Source organism: Macaca nemestrina, chromosome 5 (assembly GCF_043159975.1).
Source record: "Macaca nemestrina isolate mMacNem1 chromosome 5, mMacNem.hap1, whole genome shotgun sequence".
Classification (NCBI taxonomy): domain Eukaryota; kingdom Metazoa; phylum Chordata; class Mammalia; order Primates; family Cercopithecidae; genus Macaca; species Macaca nemestrina.
This window is the reverse complement of record NC_092129.1, coordinates 154,998,733-155,015,128: the sequence shown is the minus strand read 5'-3', so window position 1 is coordinate 155,015,128 and position 16,396 is coordinate 154,998,733. Positions and strand designations below refer to the sequence as shown.

Sequence of the window (16,396 nt, the reverse complement as noted above, 5' to 3'; positions counted from 1 at the left end):
TTCTGTAGGTTGTCTGTTCACTCTGTTGAGTTTCTTTTGCTGTGCAGAAGTTCTTAAGTTTAATTAGATCCCATTTGTCAATTTTATCACAACCCCTGTGATATTTGGAGTAATAGCATTCTCTCCCACTTCTGGATATTAGGAACAATATCACAAAAAGGTTGTACACCCTTTGTAACATTGGAAGTAATATCATCCTCTCTCTCCCTGGATATTAGAAACAATATTACAGGAGGGGTGTACATGTACACTCCCTGCCATATTGAGAGTAATATCATCTTCTACCCCCTCCCCCCAGATATTTAACACAATATCACAGCGAGGGTGTACACCCCTGCAATATTGGGAGTAATATTATCTTTCCCCTTCCCCTGGATATTAGGAACAATATCACAGAGTGGGTGTATACCCCTGTGATATTAGGAGTAATAACATCCTCTTCCCTTCTGGATGTTAGGAACAATATCACAGTGGGAGTGTGTACTCCCTGCGACATTGGAAGTAATATCACCCTCTTTCCTTCTGGATATTAGAAACAATATCACAGGTGGGCTGTACACCTCCTGCTATATTGGGAGTAATATCATCCTCTTCCCTTCTTGGGTATTAGGAGTTACATCACAGTGGGGGGGGGGGGTGTAAAAACACTATGATCTATGATATTCAAAGTAATATCTTCCTCTTTCTCCCTTGATATTAGGAACAACATCATGGGGGAGTGTACACCCCTGCGATATTGGGAGTAACATCATTTTCTCCCCGCCTGGATATTGGAAACGATATCGCCTACACCCCCTGCGATATTGTAAGTAATATAAGTCATATCACCCTCTCCGCACCCCAGATATTAGGAACAATATCACTGGGAAAATTGTACACCCTCTGAGATATTGGGAGTTATATCACTTCCTCCCAACCCAAATAGTAGGAATAATATCACAGCAGGGTGTACTTTCCCTGCAATACTGACAGTAATATCATCCTGTCCTCCCCCGGATGTTAGGAACAATACCCAAGGTGGGGTGTACAATCCCTAGGATTTTGGGAGTAATATCATCCTCTCATCACCTAAATATTAGTAACAATATCACCGAGAGGGTGTACACCCCCTGCGATATTGGTAGTCATATCATTCTCTGCCCCTCCCCTGTCGTGTATTAGGAACAATATCACAGAGGGAGTGTACACCTCCTGCGATATTGGGAATAATACCATCCTCTCTCCCCCGGATATTGGGAAAAATATCACAGGGGGCGTGTACACCTTCTGTGATATTGAAGGGAATATCATCCTCTTCCTCCCTTTGTATTAGGAACAATATCATGGAGGGGGTGTAAACTTCCCATGATATTGGATGTAATGTTATCCTCTCCCCTCTTGTATATTGAAAATAATATGACAGGGGGTGTGTACACCTGTGCGACATTGCCAGTAATATCATCCTCCTTCCACCTGGTTATTAAAAATAATATCACAGTAGGATGTACACTCCCTGCGATATTGGTAGCAATATTATCCTCTCTTCTCACGTGTATTAGGAAGAATGTTTCAGGGGGAGTGTTCACCCCCTGCGATATTGAGTTTAATACCATTTTCTTTCTCCCTGTGTAATAGAAGCAATGTCATGGGGAGGAGGTGTGAAGCCCATGCGTTGTTGAGAATGATATTATCCTCTCCCCTCCTGGATATTAGAAACAGTATCACAGAGGTATGAACACCCCCTGTGATATTTAAAGTAATATCAACTTCTCCTTCACTGGAAATTAGGAAAAATATCACAGGCGTTGTCTAAACCTGCGATATTGGGAATATCATCTTCCCCCGGATATTAGGAACAATATTATAGGGGGAGTGTATGGGGGTGTACACCCTCTGCGATATTGGGAGTAATATCATCCTCTACCTCCCTGGATATTACAAACAATATCACAGAAAAGTTGTACACCTGCTGCGATATAAGAGTAATATCATCCTCTCTCCTCTGGATATTTGGAAAAATATCACAGTGGGGGTGTACACTCCCTGCGATATTGAGAGTAATATCATCCTCTCCCCTTCTGGATATTAGGAGCAATATCATAGGGGGGTTGTACACTCCCTGCGATGTTGGGTGTAATAACATCCTTTTCTTCCCTGAATATTAGGAATACTATCACACTGTGGGTGTACACCTTCTGCGATATTGAGAGTAATGCCATCCTCTTCCCTCCAGATATTAGAAACAATATCACAAAGGGGGTGTATACCCCTTGAGATATTGGGAGTAATATCATCCTCTCCCAAACTGGATATTAAGAACAATATCACAGGGGCGTTTACACATTACTGAGTCCTTACTGTCCGGTTTACACCAACTGTGACATTGGGAGTAATATCATCCTCTCTTCTCCTGGATATTAGGAACCATTTCACAGGGGGCTGTACAGCCCCTGTGATAGTGGAAGCAATATCATCCTCTCCCTGCCTTGATATTGGAAACCAAATCACAGGAGGGGTGTATATCCCCTGCAGTTTTAGGAATAAGATCATCCTCTCCCAACCCTGAATATTAAAAACAGTATTACAGAAAAGTTGTGCACCTGCTCCGATATTGGGAGTAATATCATCCTCTCCCCCTCTGGATATTAGCAACAATTTCACAGCAGGGAGAGGATATTATCCCCAGTATTGCAGGGTGTGTACACTCCTTTTGTGATATTGTTTCTAATATCCAGGGGGGAGAGGATGATATTACTCTCAATACCGCAGAAGGTGTACAGCCACCCTGGGATATTTTTTCTGATATCCATGGGGAAGAGGATGATATTACTCCCAATGTTGCAGGGAGTGTCCAGTAATATTGTTTCTAATATCCAGGAGGGGCAACGGAAGTTTATCTCCCTCTTCATACAGTTGTGACCCCAACCCTCAATCCCCTCGTCTACGCACTGTGGAATAAAGACGTGAAAGGAGCACTGAGAAGATTATTTCACAGAGACTTAGGCAAATAAAAAACGAAGCAGAGTACAAAGCACTCAACTTTTTTCACAAAGGAACTTTAAAGATCATCATGTATAATTCTTCACTCCAGAACTTTAACTGTCTCTAAAAGAACAGATGTAATCTTCTTCGTCTGCATTACTGTATTTCACTTGGCCTCAGAACTGTCTATCATCTCCAATCTCTTTCCAGACTTCTTTTGAGCCCATGTAAGGCAATATTCCCCCATACCTTTTAAATCTCCATGAGTCACATCATTTCTGTTTCTCGCTCTCCCTCCCTTCCTGTGCTTTTCTTTAGCCTTCCTTCCTTTCTTGCTTTTTTCCTTCCCTTCCTTCCTTTTCCTTTTTTTATTTCTTCTTTTCTTCTCATTTGTATGATGTGTTTTACAGTCATTTTTTCCTGGCGCTTCTACATTACATCCCTTCCCATGAATATTCTAACAATTCCTGAAAACAACTAGCTCTAAAATGTGTTTCTCATTTATCACAATAAAAAGCTTGCATTTACTTCGTGGGGAATAGTGGAGAGTTTAGACTAGAGAATTTGGATTTTAACTCTACAACTCCCTTTTTGAGTTTCTGTAAATTTTATTGGATTTTTGGAGCTAATTTTACTTAGGAGTAAAAAAATAATGATCTTGACTATTCTGTTAATTAAACTATTAAAATATAAATAAAGCACCAAGTAATACATGATCAATAAAAATTAACTAATATACTTTTGATCTTCTACTTCTTTAGTCATAGTATTCTTCATATTTTGATCTAATATACGCTTATTGCTTTCAATTGTATCCAATTAAAATTCTCACCTAGTCTATAATCATTTACCGACTTGTGTTTATATACAAATGGAAAACAAATATCTGAAAATATAAGAAAAATAAGTCAAACCCTGTTTTGTCTTTATAATATGGAAAAAAACATGATTTATTTTCTCTACTAAGTTATGGAAGTGTGACACGCTTACCTTTAATGGTGACAGCAGAGTTGAAGGTGTCATTTCCAGAAGTACAGATACTCTAGTGATGTAGTAAAAAAATATTATTTGAACTTGGAGACACCAGAATCTATAGCCTATCTCCACCATTTATATATCAGCTGAATAAGTCTGGTAAATGATTTAATATCTCTCAGCCTCAGTTTCTATAATGAGAACATTTCTAAAATGAGGACAACCTCAAAAATTCATTGTACTTTAGTAGATAATTAGAAGGTAGACAGCAAGGACTCAGTAAATATCAGTTATGATTAATAAACTGTTGATTTTCTCAGTAATAATCATATCAGATTGAGTAGCCTTGATGGCAAACATACAGATGTTTTCCAGTCATACATTGTGTGGATAGTCACTAGTCATTGTTAATACTCCACTAACTTTACTTGCAATAATCAAGCAAGTTCTGCTTTTGACATATGACCAAATATGTTTAACTGTTTTATGAAAACATGCACTTTTTCATAGACAAGACAAAAATAATCAGTCTACTATTATGTAATGATTTTGACTCAACTGTGATCTAATGATTGTCACTCAATTATAGTGTTTGATTCTTGCTTTGATTTCTGTTGTTCCCCATTCCCAGAGTACAAGGGTAGATGTATTCCTCACTTTGACATAAAACTCAATTTCTCAACAAAGATATCCTTATGCAAGCATTATGCAGCACACTTCATGTTTAGTCATCTAGTTTGCCTTCCAGCCTATAAGCTGGATTCATCTATGATAGTCCTGATTGGCAAAGTTCTCTTGAAAGCTGTGCTAGCATGAGCTGTTACTCACCTGTATAAATTATTCATTTTAATGTTTTTTTCTTATGTTTAATATTTATAACCATAAGTCATCTCTTTCCCTCTATTATCTCGTTACCCTTTTTTATTTTTACAACATACTTGGCTGGGCATGGTGGCTCATGCCTGTAATCCTAGCACTTTGGGAAGCCATGGAGGGCAGATTACCTGAGGTCGGGAGTTCAAGACCAGCCTGGCTAACATGGTGGAACCTCGTCTCTACTAAAAATACAAAACAGTGGCGCGCGCCTATAATCCCAGCTACTCGGGAGACTGAGGCAGGAGAATCGCTGGAACCCAGGAGGTGGAGGTTGCAGGGAGCCGAGATCATGCCACTGCACTCCAGATGGCGCTACACAGCGAGACTCAGTCTCAAAAACAAACAAACACCATTTATAAATTACATAAAAACTCAGTCAATAATAAGTTTATATGACATAAAATGAACTGTGATCTCTACCCTTTAAGAGTTGCCCTTTAAACAGAAATATGCACTAAGAACTGATGTGTCAACTTATAGATGAGATTCATTCAATCAGTAATAGTTTATGTACCACTATAGGTTTATCATTGTGAGTGATTAGAAGATGCTAGCACTGTCCACAAATAATATACAATATTCCTCTAAAAGGTATTTCATGACTTATAAAAGAATTAAAAAGCAATTTAAGGTTTTACTAGATGCAAAACAAAACAAGAAGGCAAGCATATTGAATGTCTATGTGTTTGAGAAATTCACAGTAAAGAATAGATCTGCTACTGACCACTGAGTATTATTTTGAAAGAAGAAATAAAACTGCAAACATATGTGGAGTAAAGAAAACTACATTCCAGATGAAAACATCCTGAACGTGCTAAGGATAAGAGGTCATCATCTCTGGAAGATAGAAATCAGGTCATTGGCTTCCAATGATATCCATCATGAGTAAAAACAATATGATACCTTACATTTTTACAGCTATAACTGTATATATATATATAACTGAGACAGAGTCTCGTTCTGTCTCCCAGGCTGGAGTGCTGCAGCGCAATCTCAGCTCACTGCAACCTCCACCCCCCGGGTTCAAGTGATTCTCCTGCCTCTGCCTCCCAAGTAGCTGGGATTACAGGCATGTGCCCCCACGCCTGGGTGATTGTTTTTTCATGCTTAGTAGAGACGGGTTTTGGCCATGTTGGCCTGGCTGGTCTCAAGCTCTTAACCTCTGATGATCCTCCCGTTTCGGCCTCTCAAAGTGCTAGGATCACAGGCATGAGCCACCGTGCCCAGACAACTGTACAAATTTTTAATGAATAAAATGTTAAGGTGCAGTTTTTCAAACTCAGCACAAATTTTTCTCATTATCATAATCAGTAACCTAAATAGTATGACAAATAATAAAGAGTTCTGATTAAGCTGGTACATGGAATGGAAGTGTTTATTTCCATTCCGTTATAAACACCCTACAAATTATACTAAATAAAAATACTATAAATCTAAAAGAATAAATAGAAGTAGAGAGGAGCTGAAAGCAGAGGAAAGGTCAATAAGCTTTTGTAAGATAGAAAATAGATGAAAGGTAGTAAGTGACTTATGAACAAAAATATGAGACCTAACTGCTTTTAGAGGAATTTGGGGTGGGAGCAGCAGTAAGAATAAAGGGAATTTGTACTGCAGAACCCTGCAGTATCATTGGAGGCTTAAGAAGGATAAACATTGTGTTTCTAATAAGGCAAATGCAGAATGAGGCTAAAATCAGAACAATTAAAAAATGTGCCTAAAAGATGGATACCTGCCCCCTCCATCTAAATGTACTAATTTATGACTTAGCCTCTAAATTCTGCTTCCCAGAAATATATAAAGCAGGGTTGTAACCTTGACACGAGTTACTCAAGGCTTCTTGGGTTTGTGTTTCCCTGTGTCACACAACTACTTATAATGGTTCAGAATTAACGTGTTTGAAAAATTTTATAGAGTTTGGTTTCTCCGCTGACATGCCTTAGAATTTTAACCCACAAGAGGCAGGGATATTTCTTTTATCTACTGATGTGTTCCAAGTGCACAAAGCAGTATCTGACACTCAAAAGTACTGAATTTTTGAAAATGTCGGATTAAGTTAGAAATATTTAAGAAACTGCCAGATAAAAATGCAAAAGCTGAAAGTGCTTATGTGGAGAGGGAGTGGAACACAAGTTGTTGTTTTTTTAAATCCACGTAGAACTATTTGACTTTAAATTACATACGTATGTTACTTTGAGAAACAAATTTGTATTTAAAACCATGAAGTTTTAAAAATAGAGGAGTAATGAAGATAATTTGATTAGGCAAAACGTTGGTTTATTTCATTTCAGATTCCAAGCACATTTTTTTCATAATAGAATTAAACTCTACATGCACGCGTCAGGAAACTTCCCAGGAAGGTCATCATAATGCTGTTGTTTTGTGCTCATTATTTTACAAATTCAAAAAATGTAAAAAATATAAGACAAGAAATATACTCAATAAAGATATTTATGGGGCAAACAAATCCCTTTTCCACTCCTTACTCCATCTCACCATTTGCCATTTTTCACTTTTCTGAAGGTATTCTGTACACATATTAGTGTATGTGGGGTAGTTCTGTATGTGTGCATGCATTTTAATAGATACATTTATTTATATATGCATATTGATAGGTTAGTAGATAGATAACATCTTGTGTCATCTTATAAATATGATCCTGTAACTTTTTTCTCCTTAAATATATCAATTCTCTAACTACAGACTTGCCTCGCTATTTTTAATAAATGCGTAATATTACATTATGATGATGTGTTTAACAACTTCAGGACTGGTAGTCATTTATGAGATGTGTAGCTCTTTACTAATGCAAACAATACTGCAACAAAGGTCTTTATACACCCACTACTGAATGAATATGTGCAAATTTGTGTGGTGTGAATACTTTTATGTATCAAATATATCAATAATTGAAGGCCTTTTAGTGATCTTATGTATTTTGCCTAATATTTCTACATTTAAATTTTTGTTTTGAAATTAATTTAAAAGTAGGAATTTATTTATTTTTTTCCTGATTTTAAATCAACTGGCACACATACACTCCATTGAAACGTTCTGCCTTTACCTAACGATATGAAATTACTCCTTTATGATAAAGTAAATCTCTACACACATTTGAATTCATTTCTGAAGCCTGATATGAAATGCTCTCAAAAACTTTGCTTCATATTATTTGAGATCAAGTTGACTTAGTAGTTCTGACAAGTATACTTTTTAAAGTAAAGAAATACAAAGTCTGGTATTTAAGCTTATCTGTCCAAGAAGACTGCTTAAGTATTTATAAACAGTCTTAGCATTTTCATGTCTACTATTTTTCCTACTATTCCAAAAAGATTGTAACAGAAAAAAAAGGCTAATATAATGGAGATAGTGGGTCAGAATATATGTTGAATTACAATTTCAACCTTCACTCTGAGGGGCCTGGATTAGTTATGCCCAATAAATTGGAGGAGGAAAAACTAGATCAAATTGAAAGCATTGGTTTGTGTTCCTAGTCTACCTGTCTGTAATCTTGGGAAACTTTGATGTTCTGAGTTTTGGAATTGTCATCAGCTAAATATGAATAATGAAAATGTATTTTCCTAATTTACATAGTGACAATGTTATCCAATGAATCAATACGTCTTATGTTTGTAAAGTATCATATACAATACATTAAGTGAGAATGAGGAAACACTATAGGAAAAAATAGAAAAAAAATAAAAATCATATTTTAAACTTAGATTATTTTCACGAGTGCATGAAGTTGTCATATCTTTATCAGAATAATAAGTATACGTGAAGGAAAAATTCACCTATTTCATAATCCATATTTTAAAAAATCATCTTGACATTGGTTCTGTTTAAGTGATGAATTACATTTATTGATTTGTGTGTGTTGAACAAGCCTTGCATCCCAGGGATGAAGTCGATTTGATTACGGTGGATAAGCTTTTTGATGGGCTGCTGGATTCAGTTTGCCAGTATTTTATTGAGGATTTTCACATCGATGTTCATCAGGGATATTGGCCTGAAATTTTCTTTTTTTGTTGTGTCTCTGCCAGGTTTTGATATCATGATGATGCTGGCCTCACAAAATGAGTTAGGGAGGATTCCCTCTTTTTCTATTGTTTGGAATAGTTTCAGAAAGAATAGTACCAGCTCCTTTTTGTACCTCTGGTAGAATTCGACTGTGAATCTGTCTGATCCTGGGCTTCTTTTTGGTTGGTAGGTTATTAATTACTGCCTGAATTTCAGAACTTGTTACTGGTCTATTCAGGGATTAGACTTCTTCCTGGTTTAGTCTTGGGAGGGTGTATGTGCCCAGGAATTTATCAATTTCTTCTAGATTTTCTAGTCTATTTGTGTAGAGGTGTTTATAGTATCCTCTGATGGTAGTTTGCATTTCTGTGAGATCAGTGGTGACATCCCCCTTATCATTTTTTGTTGTGTCTATTTGACTCTTCTCTCTTTTCTTCTTTATTAGTCTGGTTAGTTGTCTATCTATTTTGTTAACCTTTTCAAAATACCAGCTCCTGGATTCATTGATTTTTTGAAGGGTTTCTTGTGTCTCTATCTCCTTCATTTGTGCTCTGATCTTAGTTATTTCTTGTCTTCTGCTAGCTTTTGAATTTGTTTGATCTTTCTTCTCTAGTTCTTTTAATTGTGATGTCAGGTTGTTTATTTTAAAAGCCTTCAATAAAATTAAACAACTCTTCATGCTAAAAACTCTCAATAAACTAGGTATTGATGGAACATATCTGAAAATAATAAGAGCTATTTGTGATAAACCCACGGCTGATATCATACTGAATGGGCAAAAGCTGGAAGCATTTCCTTTGAAAATCAGCACAAGACAAGAATGCGCTCTCTCACCACTACTATTCAACATAGTATTGAAAGTTCTGGTCAGGGCAATCAGGCAAGAGAAAAAAATAAAGGGTATTCAAATAGGAAGGCAGGAAGTCAAATTGTCTCTGTTTGCAGATGACATGACTGTATATTTAGAAAACCCCGTTGTCTCAGACCCAAATCTCCTTAAGCTGATAAGCAACTTCTGCAAAGTCTTAGGATATAAAATCAATTTGCAAAAATCACAAGCATTCCTATACACCAATAATAGACAAACACAAAACCAAATCATGAGTGAACTCCCATTCATAATTGCTACAAAGAGAATAAAATACCTAGGAATACAACTTACAAGGAATGTGAAGGACCTCTTCAAGGAGAACTACAAACCACAGCTCAAGGAAATAAGAGAGGACACAAACAAATGAAAAAACACCCCATGCTCATGGATAGGAATAATCAGTATCGTGAAAATGGACACACTGCCCAAAGTAATTTGTAGATTCAATGCTATTCCCATCAAGTTAGCATTGACCGTCTTCACAGAATTAGAAAAAAACTACTTTAAATTTCATATGAAACCAAAAAAGAGCCCACATAGCCAAGACAATCATAAGCAAAAATAACAAAGCTGGAGGCATCATGCTACCTGACTTCAAACTATACTATAAGGCTACAGTAACAAAAACAACATGGTACTGATACCAAAACAGCATAGCATAGTACTGATACCAAAACAGATATACCAAAACAGATATATAGACCAATAGAACAGAACAGAGGCCTTAGAAATAATGCCAAACATCTACAGGTTTTGACAAACCTGACAAAAACAAGCAATGGGGAAAGATTTCCTATTTAATAAATGCTGTTGAGAAAACTGGCTAGCCATATGCAGAAAACGGAAACTGGACTCCTTCCTTACACCTTATAAAAAATTAACTCAAGATGGATTAAAGACTTAAACACAAGACCCAATATCACAAAAACTCTAGAGATAACATAGACAATACCATTCATGACATAGGTATGGGCAAAGACGTCATGACTAAAACACCAAAAGCAACATCAACAAAAGCCAAAATGGACAAATGGGATCTAATTAAACTAAAGAACTTCTGCACAACAAAAGAAACTATCGGCCGGGCGCGGTGGCTCAAGCCTGTAATCCCAGCACTTTGGGAGGCCGAGACGGGCGGATCACGAGGTCAGGAGATCGAGACCATCCTGGCTAACACAGTGAAACCCCGTCTCTACTAAAAAATACAAAAAACTAGCCGGGCGAGGTGGCGGGCGCCTGTAGTCCCAGCTACTCGGGAGGCTGAGGCAGGAGAATGGCGTAGACCCGGGAGGCGGAGCTTGCAGTGAGCTGAGATCCGGCCACTGCACTCCAGCCTGGGCAACAGAGCGAGACTCCGTCTCCAAAAAAAAAAAAAAAAAAAAAAAAAGAAACTATCATCAGAGTGAACAGTTAACGTACAGAATGGAAGAAAATTTTTGCAATCTATCCATCTGACAAAGGGCTAATATCCAGCATATACAAAGAACTTAAAAAGTTTACAAGAAATAACCCCATTAAAAAGTGGGTGAAGGATATGAACAGACACTTCTCAAAAGAAGGCATTTATGTGGTCAACAAACATATGAAATGAAGTTCATCATCATTGGTCATTAGAGAAATGCAAATCAAAACCACAATGAGATACCACCTTATGCCAGTTAGAATGGTGATCATTAAAAAGTCAGGAAACAAGAGTGGCTGGAGAGGATGTGGAGGAATAGGAGTGCTTTTACACACTGTTGGTGGGAATGTAAATTAGTTCAACCATTGTGGAAGACAGTGTGGTGATTCCTGAAGGATCTAGAACCAGAAATACCATTTGATCTAGAAATCCCATTACTGGACATATACCCAAAGGATTATAAATCATTCTACGTGCACATGCACACGTATGTTTATTGCAGCACGATTTACAATAGCAGACTTGGAACCCAAATATCCATCAATAATAGACTGCATAAAGAAAATGTGGCCCATATACACCATGGGATACTATGCTGCCATAAAAAAGAATGAGTTCATGTCCTTTGCAGGGACATGGATGAAGCTGGAAACCATCATTCTCAGTAAACTAACGCAGGAACAGCAAACCGAACACTCCTTGTTCTCACTCATAAGTGGGAGTTGAACAATGAGAACACAGGGACACAGTGAGGGGAACATCATACATTGGGGCCTGTTAGGGGGTGCGGCACGTTAGAAGAAACACCTAATGTAGATGATGGGTTGATGGGTGCACCAAACCACCACGGCATGTGTGTACCTATGTAACAAACCTGCACGTTCTGCACATGGATCCCAGAACTTAAAGTATAATGAAAAAAAATCATCTTGGCAACCATGAGATTTAGTCTTGCTTGAACTAATTTTCTTTCTTCTTAGATGACTCTCCAAATTCACATGCCCAAAGTTTGTATTTCGTTAGAAACATTTTCTTGGTTTCTTCTGTGGTGTCCTCATTTTCTAGTCCCTCTGGTTATTTTCCCCTGGACATGTTGGCAGCAGTAGAGGCTAATTATTTTGAATCTCGGAGGCTTAAACAGAAGTATGAGAGTGAGGTAGTAATGGCATGAAAGCTCCCTGAAGAGCTTTCATCTATGGATGGCCATAAGTTGAAGTTGGTTTATTGAGGTTGACCCTTCAGTAGGTCAGAGAGAACTGGGTTGATGTTAAAGAGGGCTGAGAAGAAATTCAGACAACAAACTGGTCTGAGGACCATGTTTGGGCCCCAGGTCAGTCTTCCAGGACTCCCCATCTCCAGACAAACTGATGGATTACAACCCAGCATCAGGTAAATGCTGAAGGGATTTGGAGAGGGAACATTAATCAAAGTTGTCATCGCTTCATGGAGTAGGCTAAAGGGAGCACTCAGGAGTAGAACTATAAAAATTTAAAAAAATGTAAAGGGTTTATTCTACAAGCCACATACATTTTTGTTTGAGATAACAATAAGCTTATGAAAAGTATACTGATGTAGGATTCAAAATATTGTATTATTCAAATATTTTCTTCTGAATTTACTAGATCTATAAGCTTGAGCAAGTCCTATAACCTCTTGGTGCCTGAGTTTCCTCTCTTCTATTGTAAAAAAAACATTCTTACTTTAGAGGCATATTATAAGAAGAAAATGAACATACTGGTATGAAAGCAATTATATACTTAAAAATTTAAGTTTATGGATAGAAAATTTGATATGAACTATCCGGTGTTTGCCAATCTTTGTTAAATACTATTTTATTATGAGGAGACTGATGGAAAAATATGTGTTACCAATCACATTATTTACCTTTGAAACTTTATATTTTCATTTAAATATTTTTAGGTGTACTTTTTAAAACCACTTTTCTGGATTGAAACTGCTATTTCCATTACAAAGATTGTAGATATTAAGGTACTGATTTTTGAGAAAATTTAGCTCTAAAAGGCCTACCACTCAGATAAATCAAAGGTTGTTTAAATTCATTAGCTGGGCATGGTGGTGCACATCTGTAATTCTAGTTGCTCTGGAGGCTGAGACAGGAGAATCGCTTGAACCTGGGAGGTGGAGGTTGCAGTGAGCTGAGATCACATCACTGCACTCCAGCCTGGGTGGCAGAACAAGACTGTCTCAAAAACAAAATCAAACCCAAAAACAAACAAACAACAACAGCAACAAAACGTTGTTTAAATCTATGACAATTTGGAACAAGGGAATCTGATAGATAGAGAGCATGGAATTAAACCTATAGCAAAAGTTCTTAAGAAGTATATAAAATAAGTCAGGTAGAATGAAAATCTAAATATTATTTCAGTTTTGTTTATTAACGTATTATATTAGAGCCATGCTTAGAAAGTCAATGAAGAGTGTATTAGGATGTAAACATTTAAAATAATGGGCTTCATGTGTTCTTAAACCATGTGGTCAGATACTTCTCTGATCACTCTTCGTTTTTTTGTGCACCCCATTTGCCAGAGATCTATAGATTCTTCTGTCTCCCATCTCCAGGTTTTCACCCTCATGGGGATCATCAGCATGTTTTTAACTTCTGATTTAGGCAAATTAAACTCTCCTATTTCCGTTTGATTCTTATACAGTCAGAAAGGCAAGTACTCCCTGCTGTCCTTTCTAGACATTTAAGCTGAATTACTGAATTTAGTCTTAGATCTTTCATTTTTATTTTCTATTTTTCTTCCATTTCTTTTTGTATTTGTATATTTGACAGTTACTTATGTGACTATTATTATGTATTAGACAAAAATTTACTATCTTTATGTACTTCTTTTTCTGTCTTATTGTTTTTCTTTCCTTTCCATTTTTCTTCTCTCTTAACTCTATGAGTTTATCTACTGCTATTATTTCCTTATTACTCACTTTACCTCTATTTCCTACATATTTTCAATATTTAGGCACAAATGAAGTATATGGAACACCAGGGGAACAGGCTACATATACTTCTTTAATAACTTTACTGTTTTCATCGGGTAAAGTATATAATTAATTTTATTCATAACTTTCCAAACTTATCCCAGAAACTTAATAGCACTTAATAGAAACAAATAGCTGTGCCTACTGGAAGAGAAGCAGTAGGAAAATATAAAGATTGTGAAAATGTTATTACTAATTTTTAAATGTAGGAAAAGAAACACAGCTTTCTTCAGATTTAGAACATTTTCTGAGTTCTAACTAAATGAGATTCTGAAAGAGACTCTAGTAAGAAAACAATCCAGACAGAATGAAGGTAGCATTCTAAAACTGTCTTTTTAGGAATTTAATTGGACAAGGAATTACTTGAATACTGATTAAGAAGCATTCTTCTATAAGAAATCCTACAACACAGAAGAAGTCTTCCTTTGACCATAATAGATAAGGCAAAATTGGATTCAGAAATATATATGTAAAGATAAAATTATTTCTCAGTATTGAATCAAAATTTATTTATATAATAATCTTCTAATCAACTGACAGTGATATGTGTTCCATTTCTTTGGGGATACAATACAAAATGTAATCATATTTTTAAGGCTCTATTCCTAAAGACTCACTGTCCCAGGTGAGAAATGGGAGAAGAAAGGAATTGGATAGCACCAGTTTGAATGAAGAGTGGCATTATAGAGATACAAAATGACAAGGTTTAAAAAAGGAGAAGTCCCAGAAGTTTCTAAAATCACTTCTATGTAATTTTACCATGTGAGTAGTCCTACTAATATTGCAGCTACTGCTTTCGTATTATATATGGTCTTGTATAGGTTTTTTTTAATTTACAAAGGAAATATACATCTAATTGTCATTGAAGTACTATGGAGTTTATATGCAAGTATTTTAATTCTCTTGATCTGGTTGAACAAAACAGGTCACAAGGGTATGAAGTGACATATTTAAAGTCCATTAGTTTTTAGTAAATAAAATAAATGTATTTATTTATTGGTTAATCAGTTACATCAATTTGAGAATTAGCAATAAAACCCTAAAACTGCCAATAGGGCATATTTTGACTCTGCTTTGACCTCTTGGGCTCTGAATTAGTAAATGATGTATATGGGTTTGGTTGTGCTGAAATATGAGTGAAACTGATTGAGGTCATAGGTGAAAAATAACGATAAAAATGCTAATGTAATCTAGGAATAACATATCAGAGCACCAAAGGAAAAAGCTTCATGATTGCTGGTTTCAACTAAATTCAAACTGATTAACACATAGTAAATATCTATTATATTTAACATATGCTTTTACTTCTAAAAGTCACATGCTGACTCTTTCAAAAAAGTATGTAATCGATATAGTCAGGAAAGCATGTCAAGTACAAAAAAGACAGAAAAAAAATCTCTATCTCTCCCATATATGGATATATGTCTATATATGAGTATATATGTATGAGTATATCGTGAAAAAATTATCAAATCATATATACATGATATATATATATGTGTCATATATATAAATGAGTATATCATCAAGAAATTACAAATAAAACATTCTGGATGACCAGTAAGAAAGGAGAGCAGGAAATACTTAAGGACATTTTTGCATTTGAGATGATCCTTACAGGATACAAAACAACAATGGCATTTCGCATCAGCCTAAATACAAGGAGTCAAGGGGGACGGTCACAAGTTTGGGTGCATCAGTGAATATGTCTGCATTGGTTCAAGTGCTTGTTATATGAGGCCTGAGTCCAAGCGTGCATTTTAATATAATGTGTCAGAATATGGAGAGCCACTGAAGAATTTTGAACTGAAATGTACATGGCTACATTTTAACAATGGAAAGGCTGTTCTCCAAACCAGCTAGGTTGTTTTGAAGATGAGAGAACAATTGTAAGTAAGAATAATAGTTTGAAACTTAGAGATCAGAGGACACTGAACTATTTTCTATATGTCTGCCTTAATGTTTTCAGATAGATACAGATTTAATGGATAGATTTGAGAGACAATGGTAAAGAAGAAATTAGTCCAGCTGACATCTTACGTGACATGTATGCAATTATAATTCAAAGAGAAGGATGACCTCTGCATACCAAAAGAATTGTTATTCTGTAAGCAAATGAAGAAATTAGAAGTGTTAATGAATGGATACTAAAATCAGTTTTGAATTTAGTGATTCTTACGTTTAGCTGTGAAACAAGTTTTTATCCCCATCATTTCTCACTGTCACTCACATGGTCATTCACATGGTCTAAGTCTATAACTCAGATGACACAATTTGAAAAATAGAGCTGG

At 36.1% G+C, this 16,396-nt stretch overlaps 1 long non-coding RNA gene across 1 annotated transcript in view; it reads left to right on the top strand.

The window, feature by feature from the left end:
- Positions 1 to 16,396, top strand: part of LOC105491591 (uncharacterized) — a 34,681-nt gene that overhangs the window by 16,942 nt on the left and 1,343 nt on the right. Inside the window, exons 3-4 of the long non-coding RNA XR_011623140.1 lie at positions 14,702 to 14,867; positions 16,075 to 16,212. This is a non-coding gene — a long non-coding RNA (uncharacterized lncRNA). The remainder of the gene's footprint in view (positions 1 to 14,701; positions 14,868 to 16,074; positions 16,213 to 16,396) is intronic.